Source organism: Athene cunicularia, assembly GCF_003259725.1.
Source record: "Athene cunicularia isolate RWA chromosome 1 unlocalized genomic scaffold, athCun1 chr1_part1, whole genome shotgun sequence".
NCBI classification, from domain to species: Eukaryota; Metazoa; Chordata; class Aves; order Strigiformes; family Strigidae; genus Athene; species Athene cunicularia.
The window spans coordinates 75528288-75537412 of record NW_020799091.1 but is presented as its reverse complement, the minus strand read 5'-3'; the positions used below and the strand labels follow the sequence as shown (position 1 = coordinate 75537412).

Sequence of the window (9125 nt, the reverse complement as noted above, 5' to 3'; positions counted from 1 at the left end):
ATGAGATGATCCTATCACATCTCTGTTGTACTTTGGGTTTCTTGTTCTCTACTCCCCAGCCCCCTCACAAGTTATTTTTGTGATAGCATTGTTTATTCCTCTTCACAAATCATTTTGAAACAAGTAAGGAGTCTTGAAAACCACATTCCTTGCTGTTTAAATTGTATATTTTTTAGTCCATAGGTCTATGTAGGGTGTGATTAGGTCTGTCCATAGCTTGTGATGATAATCTCTACACAGGTAAAAACAACTTAGAAGAAATTAATTACTGAATCTGTTTTGGAAGGAGAAGGAGCAAATGATAGGGAAGGAGGTAAAATATCAAGGTCAATGAAGGGGAATTATGTCTAAATAGTCTGAGGCTGCAGTACAGTGATGAACACCTCTATATTTATTGCAGTTTGAGACATTGATTTTCACCTGATGATTTAATGCAAAATGGAGAGATATGGAACCAGTAACCTCATTGCCCCTTCTTAATATAATATTTCTACTAGGATGAAAGCCATTCTTACTTTATTTCATTTTTGATTGTTTAATTTTAAGACTATTTCTTATGTTAAAATTTCAGCTAGGTAATCTCAAAAGTTTAGCAAGGTTTGTAAAGAGAGTTAACATCACTCATTTTACCAACAGTTACACTTGGAATAAATGATGAGGTTCTGGATGCAGAAGATCATCTCTGAAGAGGATGAAATCGAAGCAGTAACTTGCTCAGAAACTTTATACTGAACACTTGCTAGCAACAAAAGTTCTCTAAGGAAACATACCCCTTTCACAATATAATTATCAGTTAGAAAATTCAAGAGGCAGCACCTCTGTAGCAGGTATAGATGCTAAGTAGGTAGGTGCTCATTTGTGTCTCACCATGGGTCTGGGTTAATGTTCAGGCAGGACATGTGCCTGCAGGTGGGCCCGGCTTGGCTGTGGAGGAGCTGGAGACCGGCCCTGCTGCAACATTGCAGGGGTGGGGGCTGACATGGGGTCCTGGGCCCTGGGCAGGGTGGGGTGAGCCCTGTGAGGCTGGACAGGGACAGTTAGGGCTGGTGGTGCCCTCAGGGACATGCTAAACTGAAAGTTTTTTGTTTTGGAGATGCTATCTATGATATGGTTTACTAACCTTTTAATTTCATTCTGGAGAACTGGGAAACACTGTGAAGGTGAAAAGGAGTAAGAGATCAGTTTTCCAGAGAAGAAAGTCTCAGGACTTCTGGCGATGTTGTTGTTGGTCAGAGCCCTCTGCCGTGTATCCCTGGCAGCTTCTCAGTTATACTGACATTGAACTGCAATACCCTCCCTGTGCATGTCCTATCCATCTGAAAGATGTTTAGATAGTATAGGAGTGGAAATTGATTGAGCTAGGTAGGCAAAGACCTAAGTGCAGATAGATTTTGATGTGCTGATTTCAGTTTGATGTCTGGGATTGCAATTTCTCTCAATTTATGCTGTGTTTTTTTGGGGAGGGTGTGTGAAAAACAGCTCAGTGGCTTTTATCCTGACTTCATTAACCAACAATGATAGTATCTGATACATCATTTGTGTAAAGATGAAAAGTTTTTCACTTATGAGAGGGTTTTCATGTATGAATTTTCACTGAATCAGTTTTCAGTCTTTTCCAGTCTTTCTGGCTATGAAAATTTTAAGATAATCTATTCCTGAATTACCTAGGTTCTTATAAAAAAAGTCATCTGGGAGAAAGGCAGATATATTTATCAAAGCTTGCTCATGCACAGAGAGGCATATATGATTTCATCAAGGGTAATTGCTTTACTAGTAATAACTTGGAAGTGACACAGTCAACATTACCTCGAGCATAGCAAGAGCCTTGCTGTTATAGCTGTTTAAGTGCCTTCTGGTACATTTCTTCCTGTGAGTTTCAGAAACACAGAAATAATATTAAAAGGCCCAAGGAGACTTAACTGTATACTTGAAGTGGGGACTGAATAGATGATCTGAACTTCATGCCACTGGGTAGATTATTCTGTCTTCTATTCATCTATTCCTTATCTACATCTCTGAATTCCCTATCTACAATCTCTGAAAGGTGTACCTTGACAGGCTTGAGGGATATTATGTGGAGCTCTTGCTGTTCCAACTGATCTTTAATTTCAGTATGTCTCAGCATGGTCTTTAGATTCTGTTCCTTTGACTTTGGGTTTTTCCTTTTTTTTCGGATTGGTCTTTTCCCCTCTTTCTGCTGTCTTTCTCCTTTAGCTGTATCTTGTCGTCCTTTTCCTCCTCCTCCTTAATCTCAGTCTTGGCCTTTCTCTTACCCCTAATTTAAGAATTAATCTTTTCTTTTGACACAGGACTGGTACTCTCTCCCCTTCTCTTTGACCTTAGACTTAGCCTTTCTTCTATCCTTCATTTTTACTATGTCTTATTCTACATGCTTTCTTGGCATTGGTACTTTCTGGTCTGGAGTTCCCCTAAGGGGATTTATCCATTCAGAATTTCTTAATATGGCAAATCACTGTCTTCTGCAACATCAGCATTTCTCTTGCATGTGTTGCTGTTTTGGGCTCAGACTTCATGAGTTTAATTGTGTCTGACTTCTTAGAGCAGTTTGCAAATTCTTCAGAAGATTTGGTTTGTTTTGTTTTGATTCAAACTGAGTCTAACATCTTTGTTTCCAGACAGCCTGTTGGAGTTTGGGGTTTTGTTTTGTTTTGGTTTGGTTTGGTTTGGTTTTTTTCCCCTCAGCATTTTTATTTTTTTTCTGGAGCTTTTCAGGTTTTTGACCTGTAGTAATACTGCTTAGGTTTGTTTGGAACCTAACTGTACTCATATAATCTTCCTTTCATCCTTAAGATTTCCATTTGTTGGTGTTGCAAAAATCTTCACATTTTCTAATGAAATGTTTATTATATGCTATTCAAATATTCATTCTGATGAGGAGTTTTTAGTCTGTCTTATCCACTGTATCACACATGATATCTTTGTTTTGACAGGTAGTTAGTTCATGGTGATTCTGATGTAGCCCACATGAGAAATGAACCTGTATTTTGCCAGTCTCATTAGCAAAGCTTTGTATCCAAATACTTTTGAAGGCAAGAAGATTTTTCAAGAAACATTACTACTTTTTGGAAAAAAACTGGGACCTTACATCACTTGTTCCTAGCTGCCATCGTGTGTTACAGACAGCTTCATTCTTCCCTGGTCTGCATCCTGTGGAGATGACCTCAGCCTTTCCATTTCTGTGCTATCGTTCCTCTGCTGCTGCAGTTGTGATTTGGTAGCCTCCCATTTTCTCTGAAGAGCAGTCTCTGGCTGTCATTTGTGTCATTTGTGTTAGGCTGTTCTGCCTGCTTTCTCTGTTCATCTCTGGTCTCTGCTAGGGTTTTTCCTGACCTTGTAAACCTTGCCACAGATTCATACATTCCTATTCTTTCTTTTTCTTGTAGTTTTCTCTCTGAACCCAACTACCCATTCTATGGGGTATTCTAGTTGCTTGTGGCAACTCTGACTTCAGAGGAGTGTCAGTCTCTTTTTCCTGCTTTCTCTGAGTATGCTACCACAAGGGGATCCTTATGGGACAGGCAGGAATCAAGACCAGAGGCACAGGTAGGTTCAAGGGTTTAACTAAAGCAGAAAGAGATGAGCAGAGAATCGTGAGGAAACTTCTAGATCAGATGGAGAAAGAAGCAACACAGGTTCTACCATATCTTTCTGATCTGCTTGAAGATGAGAAATACAGCTCTGAATATACTCATTTAGAGGGAGTGTGTGGATGAGAGGCTTACCATCTTCTTCTGGTGTGCTGCTATTGATTAAAGTGGAAAAATGAGTCCCCCAAATCAGAGGGTTTTTTTGTTGGTAAATTCCCTCTCTAAGCAGAGAGAGTTACTGCACATTTACCAAAGGAGCTACATTTCACTGCCTTTGCATTATTTGATACTTATATTTGTTTTAAGTAAATAAGGTACTGCCACTCATTTCTTAGATATCTGTAAGTCAACATTACCTCAGTTGCTATATGTGAAGAGTGGGTTGTTTATTTTTTTACTTAAATCCCACACTCTTTGACTCATGGAGGTAAATAAGCCTTCTATCATTTGGGATGCTGTTTTTTTTTTCCCAGGCAAAGGAAGCCTGAGGTCAGATTTAGCTCTTTAACTTTCAAATACCTAAATTAGGGAAAAAAAACTATTTAATTTGCGTATCTCTGAATATTAATCTAGCTGGTCTATGTCCATTTCCTGCTATAAGATCTACCTCTAGCTGGCTTTCCTCTTCAGAACACCCCCTCCTCTCAAACTGTCCAGGAAATAAACAGTTGAAATAGCATCATCTGCTTATCTGATATTCTGACTTCTGGGCTACTGATGACACCATCACAGAACTGCCCAGATGCACTGTTTAGTCAGTGATCTTCTATTTGTAGTTAAAAACATTTGAAAATTTTCATGTCATGACATAGGAAATTCTTGAATTTAGCAGTTGGGAGAGTGTACTATTAAAATGTTCAAAAGAAAGAACTTGATATGAAACTGAATCAGTGAGAAGTATGTAAACACTGTAAAAGATATAAAGATGTATTTAAAAATGCTAAGATTGCCTTTAAAATGGTACATTTTCTTAGAGAGACTTCATAAACCTGTTTGCTCAAACTGAATTATATAGTCCAGTCATTGTAATTAATAAAATTGAGCATCAAAGAATGATCAAATATTTTTAGCCTATATCTGGGTATTGCCAAGAACTGTCAGAAGTTTTTGCGATGGCTGGAGAGAGTGGGTCATTGTAAAACAAAGCTTTTATGAGACAGAGATTTTATTTCTCAGGTAAAGACTAAGATAACTGTGTAAATATAATGATAGAACATCAGTCTTAGTTGCTTGCCGCTTGTAAAATCACTGTAAAATCAGAGTGTTGTGAGAATTGTGAGAAATGAGTCAATTAAGCTTAAACTGAATAACATTAAAACTAGTGTCGTTACAGCACTATCAGATTTAAGTTACCTATAAGTCTGTGGACTGGTGAGAAAACCTGTTTTAGACTTCAGGAGAATATGATCAGAAGGACTGCCAGACCCCCTTAATGTTTTTATTAAAATGTTATAATTATGAGGAAATCAATTGACGCAAATGTGGAGATAAAATTACTCTTTAATAAAGAAAAATGTGTCGATGATGTCTGTATTTATTTTGTCTTAAAATTTGACTGCTAATCTTTTAACCTGTGTGCCCATGCTTCCTGATACAAAGCAAGTGCAGTATTTTTTTTTGTTTGTTTGTTTGTTTGTTTGTTTGTTTAATAATTGCCTATGACAGAGATGAAGCCTAAACATGATCTGTAAATGGACAAGAGAGAACAGTGTGGTTTACTAGAATGTATAAAGTCTAAACTATAATCTAGTCATATACAATTAAAATCAGTCTGGCAAAGACAATTAGAAGATATGTAAGGAAATCAGAAGGTGAAAATGATAAACGCATAGGTACAAAGATGAACTTGGAAAACCTAGCTCACAAATAGCACTTTTTTCACTCATTTTTATGCTTTAAAGCTGGAGACTATTTTGGTGCTATAGAGAGACAGTAAACACAGTCCCTGGTGTTTACCAGTAAAGCTGAGGTGAGTTTTGATCTCTCCCTGTAACAGGGAAGCTGTGTTAGCCTTAGCAGATTTTCACTGTCCAGCCATTCCTTAAATCCTTCCTTATTTCTTATATCCTAGGTTTAATCACCTACTACTCTTGGAGAATTGGAATGGCTGGCAAAATCTACGTGAGCAGTGAAATCTGCAGTAAAAGGGCCACTGTCACGTGGAGAGATTTAAGACATTACCATAGCTTGGAATAAAGATTGCCCTAAACTTCAACATCTGATTCCTCAATGGGTGTGTATGAAAAGTTGCAGTGTTGCCAGGCTTTCCCTGCAGCAGGTGTCCAGATGGACACTTTCACAGTTTAGCTAGAGTGTTTCACACGTTCCTTATTCATAAGAAATTTTGCTTTGCTTCCATATTCCTGAATATTTCCTTTTCAGACATATATTCAGATAGCCATCTGCTGGTATTTATTTCCAGTTCATAAAGATAACCACTGTCTTTACACAGAATTGAGGCCTGTGTTTGCAGCTGTTACAATGAATTGCACTTATAGGGAGTTTGGCTGTAGTGAGTCAAAACACTCACAAGAGTTATTTAGTATGATTAAGGTTGCAGAAAATGCCAGCAGCAAGTGTTAAAACCTGATTTAATTTACGCCATTGCTTTTCGTCAAAAGTGAAGACTAAAATTGGATGTTTTTTTCTTTAAGTTGTATGAAAAAAATTTTTAAAATACCAGGTGGAAACTCAGTGCCATGATCTTTAGGATCTTTATTGCTAAAACCTCATTTCTTAAAATACAGTATAAATACATACACATATGTAGAAAAAATGTGTTTGTGTGTGTGCGTGTGTGTGTGTGTGTGTGTGTATAAATACATTGCTTGTGATGACAGTCCCTACTTCATCAGTTATCTGGAAGTTATGTCTGTTCCTAATGGTGAATACCATGCAGATGGACCCTGAAAGACATATAAGTTTGTGGAACATATTTGTCAGTTTATTGCCAAAGTGTTTCATCAGTGTTAATAGGCACTATACTGTGGACAAATGTATAATGTGATTTTTCAGAAATGACAAGTTTGTTTGATGTATTAGCAAGCTAATAGGAATACTTGATGGCCTCACCCTTGCTCCTGTAATTTGTTTTGAAATTATATTTGTCACATGAAGTGCTTCTCTGAGTTGATCAGCTTAATAAAAATAAGAATAAATGATATGAAGTGCCTTGGTACTTTAAGAGACATAAAGAAAAGAACATACAAGCAATGCATGGATTACCCAGGGAAAATGTGTGCATCTATAAATGCCATTAAATCAACTCTTCTGGCCTTTGAGGGAAGAGAAGTATTTCAGCTAATACACTCTTGGAATCTATACAAATTACCTGAAATAACATTTTTAACACTATTAAGGTTTAAGTTTTAAATTGCAGTGTGTTGAGATAGTCCTGACATAAGAGACTGTTGGTAAATACTGGTATTAGTCTATGTAAATAGTCTATCTAAAATGGATAGACTGTTGGTAGATTGTTTATCCACTGAAATATCATTTGAAGTAAAAGCAACAGTTTTGAATTACCCATAGGAAAGAACAAATAATAGTCAAAATGGCTTCTAAAAATGTTTGAGTACTTATGTTTTAAGATATTTGAATATTTGAATTTTTATATTTTTAGTTGAACGTGTATAATATATGTTTACAGAAATATTTTAAACCCAAGGGGTTTACGGTGATTTTTTTCTTCTTTTATTTTGAAGTACTTGCCTCAGCTTTTTCCCAAAAATGTATACTTTTGTGGTATATAGGTTTAAAGACAGTTCTATTTTTGTAGCAGTGATCAATCTGCAAAGAAAAAATATTGCTAACAATTTTTATGACAGAAGTCAATACACTATGATCAATGTATTTATTCTCTGGGCATCAATATTATGTTTCTTCTTTGCTTAGGTCTTTAAAAAGAGCATTACAGGTGATAAAATAATAAATTTTTTTGTCACCATTTGTAATTCATAAGCATGCATTTATTTGCTTCATTTACTGAAGAGCACTATATATTTCCTCCTAACAGGAAAAACTGCTGTAACTAAAATGACATCATGCTGCCTCCTATGGGGGAATTCTGAAGCCTTCTTAAAAATACGACACAGTGGTAAGTACTAAAGGTATGTTCAGAACAATTCTATTTTCTGTAAACCTGTATGTAATAGAAATGAGAGCAGATCTCTGTTCCTGGTGTTCTTAAATGTGTTTGAAATACATCCAGTTAAAATGCTTGTTTGCAAGTGTCCATACAATGAGACACGGAATACAATCCATTCTAAATGTTAGTGCTGTTTATGTGCTTATTCATGGTAATAATGAATTTTTATTATTTTTCAGTTCTGTAAATATTGACTGATACCAGTAAATTTGTAGTTAAAAGACATGGGGTTAAAACTGGCTACTGTGACACTGCTACTCATTGAAGTTTGGGGTTTCCAGGCCACACTGTACCAGATAGAGCTGACAATCTGCATTTTCCAAAACAAGGTTGGGTTCCAAAGTTCTTATGGGGCTGTATAAATAAAGGGGCTTAGTTGCTGTTTCATATTGTTACCACAAAGATGTAACTTTTCCTCTCATTTTATTAGCAAAATGTGAGATAATATACTTTAATATATACTGTATACACAGACACACACATAGATATCATATATGTATATTTGTGTGTATATATATATATACACACATATATAAACATGCTTATATCAGTATGAAATACGTGACAACAGTTTAGTTTATAAATCTATGCATAGAATATAGCTCATTTATAAAACACCTAGGATTAATCTAATTACCATTCTTTCATGCTGTGCCTGACACAGTGATTAATGAGAAAGGTAAGACATGTACAAATGACCAGAAAAGTTTCTTTGATGCATAGTTCTTCCTTCTTGCTTTTTGTGATCTATGAACTTTGGAGCAGATGGGACTTCTATAATCATTGTGCTAGCTGCAGTACAATGATGTTTCAATTTAGTGTTATCATTGGGTCCTAAATTCAAGGAGAAGGAATAGTAATATATCTGATGTGATAATAAAGTTGTGAATAAGCAATAATTCAAAGTATGACAGGTTAGTTATGAGATCCGAGGGTACCATTATGTGAAGTGTAAAAATCAGACTAAGAAAATAACAGCTTTGAAAACTCCTGTGATTTTTGCATCACTGAACCATGTTTATTCCGATTTGTAGCAATTTAAATGTGATTGAATAAAAAACACTTTATGAACAGAAGCCTGTTTTAATAGTTTAGTATCCATGCAGATCATGATCATAGCTGAACTATTGCTGTAGTGAATATTACACATATGAATACTATACATAGGATTCAATTACTTACTCTCCTCAGAGAACTCATTACCTTTTTCATTAAAAAGGCAAGTAAATGATAAAAGGAATACAAGACTGATAATAGAAAGAATACAAAGCTGAAGTCAAAGTCAAAATAATCAATTTCTTTGGAGCTAACAATTTGTGGTAGCTTTACATTGTCTTTCATTAGAATTATCTACAGCCATGTTCCAAGGA

General features: G+C 35.9%; 1 protein-coding gene across 1 annotated transcript in view; it reads left to right on the top strand.

Moving 5' to 3' along the window:
• Positions 1–3411: 3411 nt before the first annotated feature.
• Positions 3412–9125, top strand: part of LOC113478698 (neuroligin-4, X-linked-like) — an 80007-nt gene continuing 74293 nt past the window's right edge. Inside the window, exons 1-3 of the mRNA XM_026846107.1 lie at positions 3412–3564; positions 5680–5841; positions 7624–7704. The gene's annotated coding sequence lies outside the window, so the exon portion shown is untranslated. The remainder of the gene's footprint in view (positions 3565–5679; positions 5842–7623; positions 7705–9125) is intronic.